Below are 22,673 nucleotides of genomic sequence, written 5' to 3' on the forward strand. Positions count from 1 at the left end.
TGCTGTCAGTGGGGCTTGAACATAGTAATCTTTAAAAATTATTGGGAATTTGCCCTAGAGAAAAAACTGTTATGATTAATTTCTACAAATGATAAACCACTCCTCCTTCAAAATGCTGCGTGCTATGAAGTGTGATTTAATCCATTTAGCTACAGAGCCTGATGCTTCTGACAACTGTGACTCAAATGTCATCACAGAAAGTGATATTTCAAGTGGCAGGGTGGGATTAGAAACCTGCTGAAGATTTGTCGAAGAAGTAAGTACATAATTTTTAGATAAGTGATTTGTCTATTCTAAACCACTTCCGCTGAAAAGACAGGCAGCTTAAAAGAGAAACTGGCACTGTTACACTAGAAAGAGCATTTATTTGCAGAGGGAGGGGAAAAAAGGCAATCCTCTTACTTTTGATGGTTGTTAGAGGGAAAAACACAGGATACCGGTGAATACCAGTTTTCTATGCAGCGATAGTAAATTCATTTTCCCTCAGAAAATAAGATATCATTGAGGCTTGTACAAGGAAGCAGCCAGTGTTGGTATTTGGGACATCCCAACTGCCTGATACATTCTTGTTATTGTTGCTTTGTGTATTTTTTGACACTGTGAGAGCTTACAAGCTGTGAACATTTTGTAAATGCACTAAAACCTGAAGCAAGCACAAAAAAATGTCCATTCTTTGTGTGCCTAGAACTTTAGGAGTTACAGTCCGTTATAAATGTCATTTGCATCCACCAAGTCTGAACTTAGTGCAGTTACATGAGCAGGGAATTCCATCCTTGTGGGGGATTATCAACGTACTTCTAGTGCTTTGTTAGCCCTCCAGAACCCATGTTTGCAACTATCTGTTCTCCCAGCCTTGCTGCATAATTACAGCTCCTTAATGCATTTGTCTACTCTGAAAAGCAACAAAACCCTGGAGGTGTTCAAGGCCAGGCTGGATGGGGCGTTGAGAAACCTAATCCAGTGGGAAGTGTCCCTGCCTGTGGCAGGGGGTTGGAACTGGGTGGGCTTTAAGGTCCCTTCCACCCCAAACCCATGAAAACCAGTCACCTGAGGTTCCCTATTGTTATTTTGCGTGACTGAATCTCAAATCTGATCAACAGCTGTGGAATCTGCATTTTGTGTATGAGTTTTTTCCAGGAACTCTGTGTGTCCACCTCGATTGACAACCAAGGAGAAGGCTTGCCTGTGCTGTACAGACTGTCCACTGTGGATAATGGCCTGGCACTGTGTTTTGTACCACCTGTAGCAGTCATATTTGTTAAGAACTCTTCCTTCAATCAGGCTTGTGCTGGGCTGAGGTTGCAGAAGCGTTCTGGAAGGATCAGTGTGCAGTACCGCTTGGTCTCCTGCTTGAGGAGAGAATGGATCAGCCCTGTCTGATGGGCTGACCTTCAGCTGGGATGTCAGGAGTGGAAGCCAGGTGATTCCCTTGGAAACAAACTAACATGAAACCTGGCAATGCTGTTTTGTGGCATCATTTTTCAGAGAAGAGCTTGTCTTTGATATCTGGTGGTTTGCAGCTGGGAACTGTCATCTTGCAGGCTTTGGCTGCCGAGGTGTTTATGAAGCACAGTTATGTGACTGCGAGCGTGGCGTGGAAAGCCGAGGTCATTTCTGAAAGGAATTTTCTTGGCGAGCCAGTGTTCGGCTTTTTTGCTCTCCTTTTTTTAGAATCGTTTGGTTGGAAAAGACCTTTGATATCAAGTCCAATAATACCTGTCCACTCTGAGCACCTCATCTCTGAGCACCTTGTCTACCTGTCTTTTAAATCTCTCCAGGGATGGGGACTCAACCGCATCCCTGGGCAATTTCTCGTTCCCGTTCGGTGTTAGGAAAGGGCTGGGGGTGCCTTTAAGAGGTGGAGGTGCCTTTGTGCAGGTCGTGTCGGGAAGGAAGTGGCTCTGCACCGCAGGAGCCTGGCAGGAAAAGGCTGGGGCTCTCCTGGCCACAACTGAAAATGCCAGTTTTCCCTCCGAGGAGGAGCAAAATTCTCACATTAGCTCCCTGCTTGGGTTTTCCCCTTTGACGCTGGGCTGCCCTGTGGCACGGCTGGATACTTGAAACCTGTGTAAAGCTCTTCGGTGGGCAGTTCTGGGCTCGGCGTGGCGTGGGGAGGGGGTGCTGTGAGGAGGGATGAGCCCTTGGACACCCCGAGTGCGGCCAGCCCGGCTGGAAGCCGCAGCTCCGCCGCCTGCCTCAGTTTCCCCTCCACAGGGGGGTCCCTCGGGACCGCAGCCGGCACCCCCTGCCCTGCCAGCCCCCTTCCCACCGGCACCTCCCGTCCTGACGGCCGCTTTCCTGCTCGACGTCTCTCGCCCCGGTTCTCCTGCCCCGCTGCTTCCTCCCGCTCCATCCCTCGCTCTCCCGGTCCCTTCTTCTCCATCCCTCGCTCTCCCAGTCCCTCCTTCTCCATCCCTCCCTTTTTGGTCCCTCCTGCTCCATCCCTCTGTCTCCCGGTCCCTCTCTATCCATCCCTCCCTTCTCTATCCATTCCTCCCTTCTCCATCCATCCCTCCCTCTAGGTCCCTCCCTTTTGGTTCCTCCCTCTCCATCCCTTTCTTCTGCCGGTCCCCTCCCTCCCTCCCTCTGTCCCTCCGTCTCCATCCCTTCCCTCTCCATCCCTTCCTTCTCCATCCGTCCCTCTCCCGGTCCCTCCGTCTCCATCCCTTCCCTCTCCATCCCTCCCTCTCCATCACGGTGCCTCCCCCGGTCCCTCCCTCTCCATCCCTCCTCCCTCCCTCTCCATCCCTTTACTCCCCCTGTCCTTCCATCTCCCGATCTCCTCCCTTTCCCGGTCCCTCCCTCTCCCTCTCCATCCCGGTCCCTCCCTCTCCATCCCTCCCTCTCCCGGTCCCTCTCTCCCGGTGCCTCCCGGTCCCTGCGGGCGCGGGGCGGGCGGCGGCCGCTGCGGAAGGAAGGAAGGGGAGGCCGCTCCTGCCGGCGGGGCCGCCCGCCCCGGGCGCTGCTCTGGCCGCTAATTAGCAAGCCTGGTTTGATGGATTTAGTCAACAGCATTCAGCAAACAGGGGAGGGGGGGGAACGAGCGCCTGAGGTTTCCTAAATCCGAAGCCTTCCCGGCCCCGCTGCCCTCAATGCTTTGGTTCGCGGACCCGAACAAGTGTTGGTCCCAATTAATTGATCGGGAGGGATTTGTTTTAGCGTCCTGGCCGGGTGCCAGAGGCAGAGGCTTTGTCCTCGCGTTTTAAGCACCACCCCTCCTTGCAAGTTTGAAATGTGAGCTGCCTGGGTGGTTTTTTTTCCTCCCCTCCTCTCTCTCTCTCTCTCTCTCTGTCTCTCTCCCTCCTGGCAAAGTGGCTCTGTGTGTGTGTGAGTATGAGCAGGGGGGAGAGGTGTGATGGGAAAGCAGGAGATGGATCACTAGAGGCAGAAAAGAATCCCCATCAATATCAGTAACATGCAGCCGAGGTGAGACGATTTTTTTTCCTGAGCGTTTGATTCCCCTCCCGCCCCCCTTTAAAGCCCCTTTCCAGAAGCTGTGAAGCAGCTTTCTGCCATGCTGCGCGCTGGAGCGATGTCACAGGGATGCTGACATGTCTGATGCCGTTCTGGGTCCGTGCGCGTACGTGTGAAGTTTTAAAGCTTAACCTGATTCTCTTTATTGTCTCTAGAGGGTTGTAGCTGGAGCACAAATAGCCTGTTGGCAAGTACGGCATGAGCCCATTAGCAAGACTCCATCTGTGATTGGTTTTGCCTGGAAACCGGGAGACAAGCGATGAATAATTGATGTGTGTTGTGCAGTAGCTGGACAGGCAGAGAGCGGAGCGAGTGAGCAGGGTGCCCTCAGAGGGGGGAGAGCGAACACGCTTGGAAATAGCTACTGGCTGCCTTGTGCTGAGATGAAGGCAACCCCGGCTGTCTTTGTTCTGCACTGGCTGCTTTCTGCCTAGAAGTGTTTGCAGACATCTGTGGCCTTTTTCTGCAGCAGAAGAGAGGCAGGCGCGCCGAGGAGGGGGAGCGCAGGAAGACGGGGGGGTTTGGATGGAATAGAACTTGTGGGTAAGTTGGGGGGGGTGGTACCTACGCGAGTGGGGATGTTTGTGTGTGTGTCTGGCTGCGTGTGTGTGTGTGTGTGTGTGTGTGTGTGCCCGCTCGAGGGTGCATTGTGGGTAAAGGCAGTGCTGCTGCATCTTGTCAGCGGGGATGGCAGCGGGAAGCCGGGATGGGGCGCACGCAGCCACCCTGCCCTCTGGTTGCCTCTCGGGAGATTCGGGGCCGCGACAAGGGAATTCACGGTTTGCTAATTTACCTGGGCTTTACCATATTTTTTATTTTAGGGGGTGAAGTGCTTAGTGCTATAAAAGAATCTTGCTTATTGCATTTGCAGTCATTAAACGCAATGGCAACAGCAATTAGCGGCGGCATTTTCTCCAACTTTAGCCTGCCTGGCACTGTCAAAACGTAACGTGCTGCTCTGCGAACAGCAGTGACAATACCGCTGCCACCATTTCAGTTTTAGTGTCTTTTAAAAGACCTCACCGTGCAGAACTTGCATCTGTGGCAAATGGTTTCAAAGCAGCTCCCAAAGAAGTAGCTATATCAATGGCAGCCTCGGGTACTCACATTGACAAGTTTTTTGCCCTTTGTGTTGAGTAATAACAAATGTCTTGTTCATTCCTTTGCCTGTGTAAAACCTAAAAATATTATTTAATTTGCATTTGATGTTACAGACTTCTCAGAAAGTTTGAAACTAGCGATGCCAGAGTGGAATTTGAGATGTTGGTTTATTTTTTTTGGTTTAGTTACTTGGATTAAAGCAAATAATAACTTAAAACTGACTAAAATGGCATATATTAACTGTAGCAAAGAGGAAATGCAAGGGGTCCACACAGTTTCAGTGTTAGCAACAGCATGGTTTGTTGGGGGAAGAGACTTGCCATTGCATACAGCAGCTCCTCAACCAGTGCTATTGATGCCTAAAGTAGTGGCAGTGTCCTGTGTCCATTGAAGTCATTGCGAAAACAAAGATTGACCTCAGTCATACAAAGTACTACCCTTGTGCTGAGGTGACCCCACATAAGATCCAGCTGAAAATCCCTTAGTAGGTACCAATTTTTGATGGGAAATGCTCTCTGACGGGCTGAACTGGCCAATTGGAATGCCTGTTTATGACAACAATTTATCTTGGCTCATGAAACTACAGAAGATGATGTTTGTGGTGCAAATCTGTAGTGTTTTGAGAGAAAAAGTTACTGTGGTGGCAGTTCGTTTTCAGAAGTCCTGTCTGGATCAAGCTGTGCTGACCAGATCATTAGACCTAAGAGAAACACATAGCGTGGCTGAAACGCTGCCTGGAAATGCAAGTTCATAAAATTAAGATCCAGCTTAAGTTGCCAACGATTACCAAATATTCCTTTAATTTTTCCTCAAGTTAGAACTTTATCACAGTTACATTGGTAAAGAAAGTAATTGTCAGCAGGTAATCATGCGTAAAAGTAGAAGCTGCTCTCAGTCAAGCGAAGGCATGTTTCCTCCGTGCTGTCCCCGATCTGCTTAGCGGGATCTTGTTCCTCTTTTCGCTCAGCACTTAAATCAAGATGGCAGTTGAAGCACATGGGAAGTCAAGAACAGAAGTTTGGGTTTCTGTAAACTTGTTTCAGAAGAGCTTGGTCAGTGACACTTCAAGTGTGAATTGAAGCCATCAGAAAAGAGCTACCAAAGCCTCAGGTTTGAATTCATGACTAAAAGTTTTATTTTAAAAAAAGTGCTTAGTGTTAATTTGATTCCCACCTACCCCACTTTTATCATAACATCCCTGGAGGAATATGTCTGGAAAGGCAATGGCATTTCACTAGTGAAGAAGTCATCTGAATGCACAAGGGACAGGTTCATAGCAACAGCTGAAATTACCGAGCGTAGGAGAAGTTTGGCACTTAAGCCTTTAATCTTGCATTGATGTAGTAGTGTGGATGCAGACGTCAAGCCCGTGCATGTCAGTGTCTCAGTGGGCCTGGCAGAAATGTTGCTGTGTTCATACTTCAGTGGGACATGTGCAGTCTTACTGGTGTGCAGTCTTGCTGGTGTTGCTTATGCCGAAAGGAGCGTGTGCTCCTGGAACCCTCACTCAGAGGGGACGTCTGTTTACTCCAGAGCAAAACAGTGTGCAAATCAGCAATGAGAGAGGCATACCTGGTACTTCGGGCTCAGTTAATAAACAATTTGTTCTTGTGTAACAGGTACTTTAGAGAGAATGGTCTGGCAAAGCAGGCTTTCTGTTGCCAAACTGATTGGTGAAACAATGAGATTGAGAGATGCTCTGAATCCAACCCCCCAGTTAGTGTGTCCAGCCCTCAGCATAGGAAGGACATGGAGCTCTTAGAGTGGGTCGCGAGGAGGATGATTCAAGATACCTCCCATACAAGGACAGGCTGAGAGCGTTGGGGTTGTTCAGCCCAGAGAAGAGAAGGCTTGGGGAGAACTTACAGCAGCCTCCCAGTCCTGAAAGGGCTACAGGAAAGCTGGGGAGGGGCTCTTGATCAGGGAGTGCAGGGATAGGACAAGGGGGGATGGTTTTAAACTAAGGCAGGGAAGATTTAGACAGGATATAAGGAAGATTTTTTTTTTTTACGAGGGTGATGAAACATGGGCACAGGTTGCCCAGGGAGTCAGTGGAGACCCAATTCCTGGAAACATTCAAGGTCAGGTTGAATGGGGCTCTGAGCAACTTCAGATGTCTCTGCTCCTGCAGGGAGGTTAGATTGGATGACCTGTAAAGGTCCCTTCCAACCCAAAGCCATTCTGTGATTCTATGATTACAAGATGTGTAACTAAGACAAAAGAATCATGGGTTTCTCTATCACGAGGTGAGCGGAGGACACAGAAGCTCCCATATTGGCCTCGGTTGTCACTGGCTGCAACGCTGCCAGGCTGTGTTCTCATGAGCAGGATAGGAGTGAAAAGGATATTCCTGATCAGCTGCGAGGAAAAGAAACCAAAAACTGTCTCTCTGTGGGATTTTACAGTTGTAATTTATTTTTTTTCTGACAACAAAAGGAAGGACAGACCATTCTATTAAGCAGCAAAAGAGCTAAATGGGGAAAGCAAACCCAAAACCTTACCACGTGGAACATTGCTTTAAGGATGTTTCTGAGGTCTTCCTGAAGGTACTCACTGGTTTTGTTCATCTTGGTTTGAGAGCAGAGGCTGCCACAGGAACTATCTTCTTCTGGGTCTCCTCTTGAAAGCAGAACTGCTCTTTTGTCTTGGGAGGAACAAGCAGAAGCTGCTGCTAACAGGCCACCAGGAAACTGCTTATAAGCAGCTGGACAGCAAGGCTTTGGCTCAAGGAAGGGTTATATGGGGGAAGTAGGAAAAAGTGGCTTCTTCCCAGAATTGCTCAGCTGTTGCTGCAGGGTGGTTCCGAGCTATCCAGGCTGGAGCTGGCTGATCTAATCTGAGGATCAGAACCTGGCTGAGCCACGTGGATAGCTGTGCAGGCTGGGGGGATGGTTGCCACCTCCAGTACCTTGCAGGGTACAGTGTACTATGCAGCATAGATATATTCTGGGAGTTATAAAATATTGCTGTAGCAAATGTCCCCACTGCCTGCCCTCTAAATTTCCTAGAGTTTGCTGTGGTGGTTTTCCTTGTAGTGCCTTTCCAGAAGAAACGAGAGTGTTCTGTGATAAAATGCTAGGCATGGCACCCATTTCTCTGCAGTGGGGAATGACTGATCCTCTCTTTGGAGAGACCAAAACAAACAGATCCTTATAAAAATAGCTAAAATTTAATACACTGGCAAAAAATATATTGTGTTAGTATCTATTGACTCTTCTAACAGCAGCATAGGGACAAAAATTCCACCAGGTATATCTAAAATGTTTCACAAGAGGATATTAAAGGTATATAAAACAGTTGTTCAAGAAGTAGTTAAAATCAACTTCTTTAATATTGGAACAGTTTGAAGTTATCGAACAAAACCTCTTAAACCGGACTGGAAAAGGATGAGCGAGCCTTCAGATGGAATGGATGTTTGGGTAATTATCAGAGGTACAGCAGTGCACAATAAAGCAAAGCAGTAATAGCTTTTAAGACATGGTGAAGAGCGCGTATCCGTTCATCATCAATGAGAAGGCAGCCAGCCAGTCTGGCACGTGTGTCGGCTTGGTCACTGAGGATGCAGTAAGGAGATGAGAGAAGCCCAGAAAGATCACAGGCAGGTTATTTTCCCATGCTTAATAGGAGTTCCCTGAAGAAATTACTCCTTAAGATCAAGACAAGCTATAGTTATAAAGTAAAATGAGTGGCACTGGGGCAGCGATGACTTCAGCAGTGTGGAAGGCTGCCACTCAGCCTAACTGCAATAAATATTACACATTTCTCTGGTTCTGGACATGGATCATTCTCAAATGTGTTGCATTCGCTGGAGTGTGTTACTAATCATAGAATGGTTTGGAAGGAACCTTAAAGATTATCCAGTTCCACCCTCCCTGCCATGGGCAGAGACACCTTCCATTGGATCAGGTTGCTCAAAGCCTCATCCAGCTTAGTCTTGAACACTTCCAAGGATGGGCCATCCACAACTTCTCAGTCTTAGTATGTTGGGGCTCATTCTGTTGACAATAAGCCAGTGCAACCTATGGCAGTTTTACCCATTCAAGTAAAAAAAAATAATTGATTTTGTTCTCAGTTGTCTTTATTGTTTATCAACTTTTAGTTCTCTAACAATTTTCATGTTAGTAGTTGATGTTCTTTGTACCTTCTCGGTGCCTCTTGCTTCCCTTGAATTTCAGGAGGTTGGCTGGACTCCAGTCTGTGGTGAAATCGTGGAAGCAGACCAAACCCCACAATTGTTGGTAAATACAAGCTTGTTAGGATGCTTTTGAAAATCACCAGTTCTTCTTTCATGTCCTTATCATTAAAACTATTTGTACTGGATTTCCAAAGTCATTCTGACCTAGCTTAGTGACGAATGAAGGGAGTAGAGGTTCAGCAAAAGCAAACTAGGGCAACCTGAGATGCTCCTAAAAATCACTGCTTCATGTATTCTTCAGTATCTTTTTTTACTCAAGCCCATGAAAGTAACAGAGCACAATGAGAATGTCTTACGCCTCTTTTAGCTCTGCTAACCAGCTTTACTGACCTGTTGTTTGTTTTAGTGGTTTCATATATATAGAACATTTTATTAACAACTTTAGTTCTGTATTAGTAAGTAGTAGGAAAAAAATACTGTGAGGGGTTTTTGCAACTTAGTTATTGCCACTTACTTATCTATATTCCAACCAGATTTCAAAGAAAGGTGTTAACAGTACTTTTACTTTCACTGCATTACCTATGGGCAATATCCAACTGTTTAAGAAAGCTGAGTTTTCCAAGCATCGCCCTAACACCATGGCTTTCCGAGAAGCCTGTCATGACTCACTTATTCATACAGATTGCAGTGGCTTATGTAGTCTTGATCCTGCTTGATCTGCCAGTGGTATTTGCTTCTATTGATCACAGACTGTTATTTGACTGCCTTGAGCAGCTTGTAGGTCTCCCTGGCTCTGTTAACAGGGGCTGCTACGGATCTCACTCAGCCTTCTCATTTTGTAGCTGTCGATAGTTTTGACTCCAGCCATCGTGCTCAGACAGACATGCCACGGAGTTGTGTCATCCCCTTTGTGGCTTCTGATACGTTTGGCGAACTTCAGTGCCATAGCTGGCGTTCTGTCCAGGTTTATAATGTATGTTGGGCAGCGTGCCCGGCTGTTGTGCTGGTTTGTAAGTGTGCAAAAACTCCTCCTATCCCAGGGGTAATAAAATGGGATGTTTTTGGAAGTGAGCACAGGTCCTTCATGTTCCTATGTACCTTTTCATCCCTATGCATTCCTGCTGCTTTCTAGCAATGGAGAGGTTGGTCTGGGAGAAACTTCTAAACCATGTTGTCTTCTTGCACATAGACAAGCACTGTTAAATTGTCCTGTCCCCAACAGCTTTCCAAATGGCTGTATATATTTTCTAACTGTTCCTTAGGGTGGAAATGTTGTAGTTCCTTAATTGGCTGATCTACCTGGAAGGTCCATAGTGTGACTGTCTAAAGTCATTTGTGGCTGTGAAGAAATGTGCTTCATTAGACAAAAGTTGCATTAGAATCAGGTTAAAAATGGCAACATTCATGTAAGCTTTTATATGGTTTTAGTCCATTATAAACCATGGATTTTAATCTTTTTGCTACATGACTTTACAGCTTGCAAATGTACATTGAAGCTCTTTGAAGAATAGAAGCATAGGTGGTCCTTGTGTATTTGTGTTTCTGGTTTTAATATGAGGGTGACCTTCTTTTGAGCATGTAATTAAGCTTCTGTCTTATTATTTGTGGCTCCTTGTATTGTTTTTGTAGAAAATGAGCCCAGCGGATGGTGTTTGAGCAGAAAGAGGAGGTAGACAGTGGCTGGATTTTTGAAGAACTAGTTGAGATGGAGAATGAGGAGGACCCTTTTTTCTCTTGTAAGGAACATACATAATGTGCTATGACCCACTGGTTTTACCCTCCCATATAGCACTTGTACGTTTAGTGAGACGAGGTTGTTAGCCTTCTGGCTTGCCTGAGGTTCAGCAAGCTGCTGCTTTGTCTCTCCAACTACAAAAAATGTTGGGGGATTTATTCTCTCATTGAGAGAGTTTGTTGATTGTTCCTATGTAATACGTCATATTCTTGGATTATGTATTTTGCAATAAGAACAGAAGATACAGTTTACAGTTTCTGCTAAGAGCAGATTATAAGAGATTAGGAAAAGGAAGTTTTGAAGTCCCACCTGAAGTGTTGACTTACATCTCTCTTGTAGCACTTATGAACCATATTGCAAAGGCAAAAATGTCCTCCTTTTAAAATGACTCTAATCTGCAATGTTCTAGAGAGCTAAATGATTTATCGATGTCTATTTCTGAGGCATTTACCTGCACCTGTAGCCAGCCCGTTCCATTTAGTTTGGCTTGCAGACAAATGAGCAAGCCATTTGTACATCAGATTTGGTCAGTAGTCAACTCCCTCCCTCTTACCTATTGAGCAGCTTTTAATTGAATTGATTTTGGTGTCAGCATTTATTATTCAGATGGATGTCACTCAGAATCTTTTGAAAGAAGAAACGAAAAACCTGAAGATCTATTTATGAACAACCTAATGACGTCCTATAGGAGAGAGTATGCAGAACACCTTTTCTGCACACACAGGCAATGATCTGTATGATTCTGTCCTCTCTGTTAACTAGTTTGGAATGTGAAATGTTAGGTTTTATATTTGTTGGGCTGGCGATTGGACTGGATGGTCTTAGAGGTCTTTTCCAACCTGTATGATTCTATGAAATACTCTTGGGCAGGGTTGAAGCATGCGTTGCCACCTGCAGTGATTATGTGGCTGTTCTCGAGTAAAGTGTGCCAGTGATTTAAGCCAAAATTATTGTGTTTTGCTAGTTGTTTTAACTGTTGGCTTAGATGCTTATCATGGTGAAGATAGGAGTGATACTTCTCAAAATCTGAATGCTGTCCTGTTATCCAGAGGTGCTTGCAAGTCACCTGACTGCCATGCCAGGATGTCTCCTACCTTGTTGCCCTGCTGCTGATGCTCCCAGCTGAAGAGGACTAGTGAAATTACTTTAGTAGTGACAGTGGCTACAGGAAAGCTGAGGAGAGGCTCTTTATCAGGGAGTGGAGGGACAGGATGAGGGGGAATGGTTTTAAGCTGAAAGAGGGGAGATTTAGATGAGATATTAGGGAGCGATTTGTTACCATGAGGGTGATGAGGCACTGACACAGGTTACCCAGAGAAGTCGTGGATGCCCCATCCCTGGAGGTGTTCCAGGTCAGTTTGGATGGGGCTTTGAGGAACCTGATCCAGTGGGAGGTGTCCCTGGCCATGGCAGGGGTGGAACTGGATGGGCTTTAAGGTCCAAACCAAACCAAACCAAACCATTGTATGAAATCTATTGTGGATGCGTGTGTTCTTAACCTTGCAGCGGATGAGTTTTAAGTAACATGGAAAATTTGATACAGCAAACAGGATTACCATGTCAGGTGAGCATGCCTAGCGCTGGCCTTCCTGGCCACCAGGTTCTGCAAAGCCTCCCAGGGACTGTAGTTAATGTAAAGACCTGACTGGTGTTTTTCTCCTCTCAAGCAGTATTGTGGCTGCTAGTTAACATTGTTGACACTGTACAGCTTGAAATGTTTTATGGTCTTACATCTGCTTAACCTTTAATGTTTTCTGTCAACATCTATTATGACCTGGTGGCCTCTGGTTAGTAAAATGTGCCCTCACAGCCTGCCAGAAACTGTAATGGAATTAAGCATTTAAAATTATCAGACCTGTCGAAGGGTCTTATAATCCTGTGAGAGCTTTGAGTGGTTTCTTACCACCACTTAAACACACATTTGACCTGGTTGGAGTGTGTTTTTTTCTTGCTTGTTTTGGTTTTACTTCCTATTAATACTTTCAAAACTGGGGGGAAAAAATTGGTTTCCTTGGTGCCTTTGTAAGTCGTTTCCTCAGTTCTGTCCTAGATATCTTTTTTTGGCTGCTTTCCTCTCTCTTGCACTTGTAGATGAAGCTCTGCAGATATTTCAGTGGGAATAAGGAAAGGAATAAGGATTGTTCTGTGTGTTAGTCAGTGTACACTGAGGGCTGACTCGGGTGAGGAGAAGACGTCAGGCTGGCCTGGGGGGTCAGGCTCATTGTAGAGCTTGCAGAGGTACTAAACCAACATCTCTGGAAATGAGCGTCCTCAGTAGAGCAAGCGTAGGAAGGACTAACACTGCACAATTACTCATCTTCACCACCTCTCTGCTTTATCCTGAGCTGAGGAGAGTACTAGAGATGCAAAATCATTTAACATAGAATCATAGAAGGGACCTCAAAGCCTATCCAGTGGGAAGGGACGCCTCCGACCAGATCTGGCCGCTCATCCAGCCTGGCCTTGAACACCTCCAGGGATGAGGCATCCACCTTTTGCTTGGGAGTTTTCAATTACTTGTTGAAATGCTGCAAGCAGTTTTGTATAGCCTTGATTGTCTTGCTGTGATTGTAATGCAGTGCCTGGTGGCCATCAACACTGAGAGGTTCTGTGATGTTTCTGAGCTGAGAGATGTTACATATGTCCTATACAGTCCTATAGAAAGTGGAACATGCAGTAGACGTGGCGTAATGACTGTGTTACATACAGCCTGTAGCAGTTTGTGAAGTCACCTCACCTGAGCCTGTTTCCCAAGTCCCACCTCAGAGCTGTTTCTGTCTCTGAGGCTGTTCCATCTGAGCAATTTGCTTCATATTATTGCAGGCTGTTAGAGTGGCTTTTTTTACTGAAAGGGTATTCTGGACTGTGACTTCTGATGTCATGCCACACTGACTCAGTTTCTTACCACCGTCAGGGTGATGCAGGGTGAGGAAAGAGAGGAAAGCGAGGAAAGCTAATAAAATGCTACCATTGGAAAAATACATCTTGTTCGAGACCTTATGCATAAGGGATAGAGGGAGATGCACCACAGCCATTCAGTTGGCAAGGAAAAGACCTTCCATTACAGAGATATTTTTCTTTACATCTGCATTGTTCTCACATAGCACAATCAAGCAAGGTAACTGAAATTGTGATCCCTGCTACTGAACTGTGTGTAGGTATTAATCCCATAAATAAAATTAATTAAAAAAGAAAGTTTGAGTTGTCTGAGGTGACGTTAACTGGGATAGACACTGGAATAGGTTGCCCTCTGAGCAAGGAGAACAAATAGACATATACTTGTCCTCCAGAAAAAGTCACTCCTCTTTCATTTTTGAGAGCAATTGCATTATAATCTTGAGCTGGAATGCCCCAAAATCCTGATTCCTCTAAAGTTATTCTCTCTTCTTTGGCATACAAATCCCAAGAACCTCCTAGGGCCCCTGCTGCACTAAGCAGGAAGAGATGTGGATGTAGGAATGACATGGGTCATCAGGCAGCCCTTGAGAGTGTCGTGGGATGGGTTGTCCCTGCTGATCCAAGAGCTGGAGTCTATTGACAGGTAATGTTTTTAGTTCATGACAGCCTAGTGGATGATCTCCTCAGCTGTTGGCAGCAGATGCAGAAGTGATGAGCGTGTGGTAGGAAGCCAGACATCACACTGCTTCCTGTGCTTGTCTTGGGATACAAGAAACAGGCACGTCACTGACAGTTTTCTTTTTGAAATGGTGGCATCATTTTGGAAGGGTTCAGTGTAGATGAGAAATAATTGCTTGGTGGAAGGAGAGGAGGCGATCCCTGCGAGGCAGTGGCTGCCCGTTAGTGACAGCCTGGGATTGTCTCTGGTTCCTGGGAAATGGATGTTTGAAAGGTTCCACGACTGTCATCACAGGAAGTACCTAAACTGTTGCTGTTTCTGGTTTCGTGGCAAAGACATGAGGACAGCTTGGAAAAGATGGGTAGCAATGATTGTCATCTTTCAGTACTCAATGTTGTTTATTTAGCTGGATCACAAAAAACTCAAATCCCTACTTTTTAATAGGTGTTTATTAAACAGCAAGGAAAAAACAGTTGATGCAGTCAGGCAAGCAGATATCCGGTTCTTAGTGTCAAGTCAAGAAAGGCTGAGGCAGATCCCTGGAAAATAGGACCTCTGACAGTATTTAGGTTGCATAATCCTCAGTGTTGATTCCCAGTTGTCGTGATTCCTGTTACTTGAATGTTTAGTCTGAGCTTCCTACTTACTCCTCAGTTTTAAGTGTCTCTTCTGTAGGCAGAGCACATATGTCCAAACTGTATCATAGAATCGTAGAATAGTTTGGGTTGGAAGGGACCCTAAAGCCCTTCCGCTTCCAACCCCACTGCCATGGGCAGGGACACCTCCCACTGGATCAGGGATGCTCAAATCTCATCCAACCTATGAACACTCAGGAATTTTCCCAAGTCATCCCAAATACCGGGTGACAGGTACTTTACTTGAAACATGCTTACGACTTTGCAGTTTAAGGACATACAAATTGCAGTAGGTGTCAGGTGACCCAAAGAAGATGAAAATAAGGGAGTTTATTTGAATGAGGCAGAGCCTGATCATAAAGTAAGACTGTATGTGAGTTAAACAATTCTTGTTTCAGTGCCATCTTTAGTAGTGGCTTGAGTATTTCCTCAGCAGCTCAATTCTGCCTGCTTTCAACTCTGTGTTTAATACATAGTGACACTTTCCCCCAATGTTACCTCACTTTTTGCTTCTGTGCCTGCATTTGTGCAGTGCCCTGACTGTCAAAACACCTGACTGCAATATGAAAGTAATATTTATTATTCATCATCTTTACACAGGAACATCTCTATATTTGTTGATCTTCACAAAGCATGTCAAATAGCTGATAATTGTTCAAAATTCTCACTTTAAATAGCACTTTTTACCTTGAAGTGGAAGTTGGTTGTGATTCTTGGTTTTCTGTTGGTGGAATCACCATGAACCACCCTTCTGACTGATGCCATTTCAAGCTGCTGTGCAGTTTCACTCGTAGTATTTGGCAAATTTTTCAAAGTTTTCTTAATTTTTTTACCAGTTGTCACAGTCCAAAACTGGAGTCTACAGCTGAGTTTTCCCATCTGGATTTTCATTGTTTGCCTAATCTGTTTTGAGATCAGTTTTGTATGAATCAAGGACCCTAGGGAAGAGGAAAAAAAAATAAAAAAATTTTAAGTGGCTCTCTCCAGAAGCTTCTGCTGCAGATTTCATTGATGATTAAGATATTTCTGGCCTGTCCTTAACTCCCCTTTCTCTTCCTAATTACACTAGAGATTGGAGATTGCGTTACATGCTGCATGAATAGTAATATCCGCAATACCAGTATTGACTCAAGTGGCAAAATAATCCATAATCAGATTGCCTCCATTGATAGTAATTTCTCTCTTAAAGGCTGGAAGAGAGCTCTACCTGTGTAAGTTACAGAATGGACCTGTGTTCTGGTTTGACAGTGCTCTAAGTAAGCAGGGAAAAGAGAAAAAGAAAGGGGAAGATGATGTTACCAAAGGCCAGGCTGGTTGAGGCTTAAAGCAACCTGATCCAGTGGGAGGTGTCCCTACCCGTGGCAGGGGGGTTGGAAGTGGATGATCTTTAAGGTCCCTTTCAACACGAACCATTCTATGTCTCTATGAATTATGTAATTACTGACATTTTAAATTTAAATAAAATTTTGGCTGCCATAAATCAGCTTTCAGATGGGTAACTTCTGCCTGCCTTCTACAACCCCTTCCCATTTCCCCACGGAGCTGCACATGCTTCCCTTTTCATAATCTGAGCTCTGACAGTTTATCTGCTGTCCCCTAGACTTTAGTTTTATGTGATGTGAAAGGCATGCACCTTTTGGGAGAATATTTATTACTGGGTTTCAGTGATTTCTCTGAAACCTGAAAGAAAGGCATTAAGCAACAGCAACGGGGAGTTTTGTGGAGTGAGGATGAGATCAGGTAAAGCAAGATCAACACATAAAACTTGTGTGAGCATGGAAATGTTGTTAAGGACTGTGCTTATTTACAGCTCTGGATAAGGCAAAAGTGCTGGGGTAGATATAGTTCTACAACAAAAATGGCCTTTAGCTGATGCAGCTTGTTTCACTCAAGGAATTAGTGTGAGCTATAAACTAGCAAGACCTCTTGTCTTTGCTGATACAAACTGTGTTTGCAGTAGGCACATATATCAAACTTTTTGAGGGTAATTGTGCTGGCAAAATATCTACTGAAATGTCCACAAGGAGTGGAAGAGGCAAGGAACATGGTCCTGGAAGTAACTTCATCTCTTACTGCTTATGTGAACTTCCCAACCTTTTCACTAGCCACTGGGTTCTGGGTGATGTTCTGTTGCACTCTCAGTGCACATTACACCTCAGATTGTGCCTTCAGTTACTCGATTTGGTTGATGTGAAAGCATATTTGTAGCTGTTGAGGTTAGTTCAGGTATATGTTCTGGCAGATTTGCTTCCAAAGTCTCTCTTCCAGATATTCTTCAATATCACCCTCTGCAACAGTCCTTTTCCCTATAGCATCTATTTTCTGTGTCATGGATTGTCCTTGAACACCAGTAAACCTGCCTAATAGACAAACTCTGTAGAGGAAGAAAGGGCTGGCTGTTCAAGACGGGTAAGCAGTTGGACCGCACCGCACTGTTCAGTCATTCCTGAGAGTCTTCTTTCATTATGGAAATGCGTAACTAAAGCTTTACTGCTAGGGTGTTGTTGTTACGATCAATCTGATGCAGACCTGTGTGTAATTTGGAGCGTTTCCCTCTGGAAAGGCTTGATCCCACACTAAGTTTCATGTTGAGTTCAAGAAGCTGTCACAGAAATGATGAACTCTGTTTAAGTGGGCTTGACTTTATTAACAACAGCATCTTTTATACTAGTTGCTGGATTTGTAGTTGCCCAAAACGACTGACCCAAGCACATCCGAACCCCTTTTGCTCTTGCAGCACCCTCAGCTATGTTTCCTTTGATAATTTCCTGAAGAAGCCATTTGGCCTGATTTCAGTATAAAAATATTCAGCTCTAGCTCTGAGTGCAAACTCTTTTTCATGTATTCCCAAAGCTGCTTGGGGTTATTTTTTTGCTCTTCCATGCAGCAGCCTTCCCTTTGGAAAGCAATTGGGACTTGCCAGAGCAAGGCACATTTGCAACTTGAGCAACTCTTATCTAAACCACATCTGCGAGCTTTCTGTAAATGAACTAAAATGCAGTTATGCCTTTTACACCAAAATTGCTGTGGTTCATTTTTTCCCGGCCAAGTGGTCTTTAACTGTATTTGGAAGATCTTCTCAAAGATAAATGTTGCTGCTGGTTGGCTTTGCCTGATTTTGGTTTGCTTCTGTAGAAAAATGATCTTTTTTTATTTTTTTGCTTATCCTTTAGGTTTGGACAAATAAACTAGTAATTGGATCAAATTATGAAAACATGGGAAAATCTTGCTCCATATTCTGGCAATTTAAGTGTAATAATTATTTCTAACATTTGATAATCACTTGTCTGGAATATCATGTTTCGCCTCTAAGTATCTTGTTAATCCAGTAGTAATGGGTTGTTGATGTTCCAGTTAAGTGAATTCAAGCCATAAAATGATAATCCGGTGATAGACCAGCCCGCTACCCAAGGCAGGGCTGGAATTCCTCTCCCTGTGGAGCAAGTGTTCAGAGCAGTGTGGTTCCCTGCCTGGGGAAGCCTGTGCTGAGCTCAGGCATGTGACATTTGTCAGGGCTGACCTATTCCCGAGCACTGTGCGCTGGCAGGCAGGGAGCCCCAGTGTGAGTTACTGTGGTTATTTTGCTGTAGGTAGTTTTTTTCGATTTGAAAATGGATCATGTTTTCATCTGCATGATGGTTACTTGAAATAACAATTTAGAATAAAAACTAATCAGTAATTTGTTTTGGTTTCAATAACTATAGAATTCAGCTCTTGATCATAAATGGAATTATTTTGTTTCTGTTAATGACAATTAAATATTTCTATTTTCATTGAAACAGCAAAAGTGGGAGAATGTAAGTTCAGGCAAAATGTTACGGCTACAGTCCTACAAGAAGCTCAAGTTAGGTGAAATGCAGTCAGGACTGGGACCTGCTGTGAGTTACCACCGTAGCAGTCCTGATCCCCACACACGGCTTCATGGAAATGACTCTCTCTCTCTCTCTTTCTCTCTATCTGAGAAGATAATGTTTTTAGTTTCTGCAGAAAGATTTGGTCTGTCAGCAGGACAGGAGTTGTGTGGTCTCTTTGGACTGCATAGCTAAAGGTGCTGTTGAGATTCCAATTCCAGAATAAAGACAGCTGAATAAACAGTTATAACACCCGAACACGAGCAGGATAACTGAATGCTAAAACACAAACCAAAATCTGACATCAGTCGGGGTGAGGAAGAACTCCCTAAGTTAGAGAAGATAGAAGGGTACAGGTCAGGGGAAGAACAAGTGTCTGATGGCAGTATTGACGTTCAGATGTGCTTTTTGCTTTACAAACTTGTAATTGACCAGAGAGTTTGACTTTTCTTGAGAAGTTCAGCTAACAAAACCTTTGAAGTATGTGATATCACAATTTTGTCTCACATGTTTTCAGGATCTCTGTCCTGATGGGGGAAGGGGCTGCTCGATGCATTGGTCAGTCGGCATGCACAGGCAGATGGGTGGATGGACACATCTGACTTCCCTGCATGCCAGCTGCACCCGTTAGTCTGCATCTCAGTATCTCTAGTGCCATATGTTCTTTTCCTTTAAACAAACAGGTAGGTAACTGCTAGGGCAGATGTGAGCAGCAAAATGGTGTAAGCAGTGGAATGATTTGGAGCTACATTCAAGTGATTAATCTTAACACCAGGAGTCTTAACCTGTTTATGATAGAACTGAATCAGTACGTGCTGTGCAGTTGCTTTGACCATCCCTGTCATTGCAAGGGTATCTTTAATCAACTTATAATTTTAGTTTCTATGTCTCTGCTTATGACTCATTAGTGCTTGTAATTCCATCCTTTTTGAGCTTAGCAGCTTGTATATTACTTACTAATGTGCTTCAAGAGTGTTGCAGATTAGTTTGGTAGAGGGTCTAGTCAATCTCGGCAGCAGAGAGGCTCACGCAACTGTTTTTGTTGTGTTTAATTTAATTTCACCAGTACAGACTCATTGAGGTAAATGCTTTTTTGAAATGCCTTAGAAAACAATGGTATTAAAAGCATCAAATATAAACATGAAGGAATTAGCATTAAATTACAGTGATTCAGCAGCTGGGAATGTAATTGTGTAGAGAGCTACTTTCTAGCAAGAAATCCAAGAGCTGTTACCTGGTATATTATGGAATTGCACAGGTTTTGTTCACAGAGATACTAGGAGTGTGTCGGGAGATTGGAACGGGAAAGACGTTCTTGTTTGTACAGGCAGTGTAGTGTCCTCACTCAGACTTGAGTTCTTTGATCTCTATTTTCTCCTCAATTCTGAAACCTGTAAGGTTATTTTTTGTTTAGAGAAGAGCGTCTTTGAAATCAGTGTCTACTATTATGAATCTGAACTTCTTGTTCCCATTCCTTGTCTGCTGCTTTTACCACATCTAGTGACGAGTGCCTGAAGATGGCCTACAAGGAAGCTGGGGAGGTACTTCTTACAAAGGCGTGTAGTGATAAGACTAGTGGGAATGTCTTTAAGTTGGAAGGGGGAAGGTTTAGATTAGACATTAGAAAGAAATTCTTCAAGATAAGGGTGGTGAGGCACTGGCACAGGTTGCCCAGTGAAGCTTTGGCTGCCCCATCCCTGGAAGTGTTCAAGGCCAGGTTGGATGAGGGTTTCAGCTGCCTGGTCTGGTAGAAGGTGTCCCTGCCCATGGCAGGGAAGTTGGAACTGGATGGACTTTAAGGTCCCTTCCAACACAAACTGTTCTATCCACCAATACAGCACTAAAACATGGTTGGATTTCTCATTATTTGCTGCCTGCACTTGATTTCTCTTTTCTTCCCCAACCCTTGGTGTTAATGGGGATTAGTTCACTATAGTTTCCTATTCTCATCATGTGTTTTAAATCTGACAATATTAAGGACAATAAATGAGGAACCTTAAAAAGGTCTTTTTATAGTTGCTTATCAGAATTCAGTTCCTACATTGATAACTCAAGGATTTATGATACATACAGAGTTCCAAACTCCGTTTGCTGTAACTTATTTTAACCTGATTTGTTGTTGCTGTTTGTATATTTACATTTCTTAACGTATTAGGAGGAAATAGCTTATTGCACATAAGGCATCAGAAGGCAATTTAGTGTACACCTTAGCATCTGTTGCTAGAAAGACAGGAAGATAGATCTGCTGGCCTGATTGAATGTAATTTTGAAAGCAATACTGTATAAGTTTGCTGGGAGAAGGTAGGGAAATCCCAGATGAGCCAAGAAAACTGTTGAGCAAATCTACTACAGGATTCTTTCTTTAATAACCCACTTGGTTTTCCAGGGTAGAGCATGGGAATAAGCTCTGCAGCTTGATATGTCCTCCTTGCTGAGCTGCAGTGGTTAAGTGCTTCAGCCAAGTCCCTATGCCCGCTGAAGGATATGGAAATGAGGGTGTGGGAAAACCTGGCCCAAAGGTCCATGCTTCTGCTCTGCCCAGAAACCGAAGGGTCACTGTGAAATGCAAAGGGCAGTGTCATCATCGTTGCCCCTAGAATAGTAGTTAGAATCCTCCCTAGCAGATAAAATCCCATCCTTGCGGTGGTTTGCCATTCTCATGAGCGCGCTCAAGATGTTATCAAAGGAGTTCATTTTCCTATACTTGTTTCTGCCATTCTCCATAAATGAAAAAGAAACTACTGAATAAATTTGCTCTTCAATTCATGTCTGTTTGAATTTTGACATGATAGCTAATGACTCCTGATATGCATTTTATAATCATAGAATCATAGAATGATTTGGGTGGAAAGGGACCTTAAAGCCCATCCAGTTCCACTCCCTGCCGTGGGCAGGGACACCTCCCACTGGATCGGTTTGCTCAGAGCCCCATCCAACCTGGCCTTGAACACCTCCAGGAAGGGGGCAGCCACCACTTCTCTGGGCAACGTGTGCCAGTGGATTTAAAATGCTGCCTCAAATATGAAGATGAACTAAGTGTATTATCAGTGAGACCTCCATGTACTTCTTGTCTTTTGGGCATATAATCTCTACTCATCATCATGTTTCCTTCTTCACATTTTATTAATTTGTTATGGCCTTCATTAGTACTGTAAAGCACAAGCTGTTTTCATGTAAACGGCTTTTATGGTGACTAAACATTGGGGAAAGGAAAACAAATAATTGTCCCAATATACATATTGCCTAGGATGAACAGATTGATTTGAAGTGCATGGCTCCAGCACTTTGTAAAGGCAGCAGGTGTGCGTGATTCAGTTTTCTTTTCTGGCCTTTGCTTAGCTAATCCTGATTTTTCAGCTTGTCATTTCTTTGAGCTCAGCCTGTTGCCTTTGTAACTAACACAAGAAGTTTATACATGTTGCTTTCCTTGTGGAAGTAAATGCTGAATAGAATCATCAGGTAAGAATAATTGCTGGGTCTTTTTTGAAGTTGGTATCCTACATTTCAGAAAATGACTTGCTTTCTTCTTCCACCTTTGATCTTGGATGTCACATGTGACAAATGTATGAAACGTGCTGTACTTCTGAGAACAAGAGCTAATGTTTAATGTCCATTTATGTCATTTATCTTTCCTAATGTCAGTGAGCATGTGTACATATAAATGCTTAATTTTATTTTGAGTTCCAGTCTGTTCTTGGCTTCATAAATACTTTGTAAAAAGGATTTCAATGAAATTGACTGAGTTGTGTGAAAGAGAAAACCAGCAGTAGTAAGAAAAGATGTGTTCATTTCTGAGTACTAGTAACATAATTTTGAAAACTTTTCTGTCAGACCTATGTTTTCCATGGAGCTTGATGTTTCTGCATTCCTCTTTTTATCAATAATATAGTGTTTTACTGTTTATTCATTCAGATCTCATTGAGTTTCTTCAGCCGTGTTGTTGATCTCCAAATCTTTTAGCTATTTGCTTGGCTTTTTAAGGCAGAGAAACCAAGACTGTACATGATATTCCATTGAACAGTGACTTAAGTAGCAGTAATTAAAATAGTATTGTCAGTTCCTTCTTATATCCCATCTTTCTATTTCTTACTATACATTGATGATTTAATCTGTTTTTATTGTGCCATACCTTATCCCGAAAGCCTGTTACAGGTTAGAACCCAGT

The 22,673-nt window shown here is 44.0% G+C and overlaps 1 protein-coding gene across 8 annotated transcripts in view; it reads left to right on the plus strand.

The window, feature by feature from the left end:
- Positions 1–22,673, plus strand: part of ZMIZ1 (zinc finger MIZ-type containing 1) — a 365,816-nt gene that overhangs the window by 262,684 nt on the left and 80,459 nt on the right. The window contains exon 1 of one of the 8 annotated variants that reach the window (XM_069863884.1): positions 3,267–3,426. The exons of 6 other annotated variants lie outside the window; for them this stretch is intronic. The gene's annotated coding sequence lies outside the window, so the exon portion shown is untranslated. Of the gene's footprint in view, positions 1–3,266; positions 3,427–3,834; positions 4,018–22,673 lie in introns of those variants that run through there. One more of the 8 variants, XM_069863885.1, reaches the window with a different exon arrangement.

Source organism: Phaenicophaeus curvirostris, chromosome 9 (assembly GCF_032191515.1).
Source record: "Phaenicophaeus curvirostris isolate KB17595 chromosome 9, BPBGC_Pcur_1.0, whole genome shotgun sequence".
In the NCBI taxonomy this organism is placed as follows: domain Eukaryota; kingdom Metazoa; phylum Chordata; class Aves; order Cuculiformes; family Cuculidae; genus Phaenicophaeus; species Phaenicophaeus curvirostris.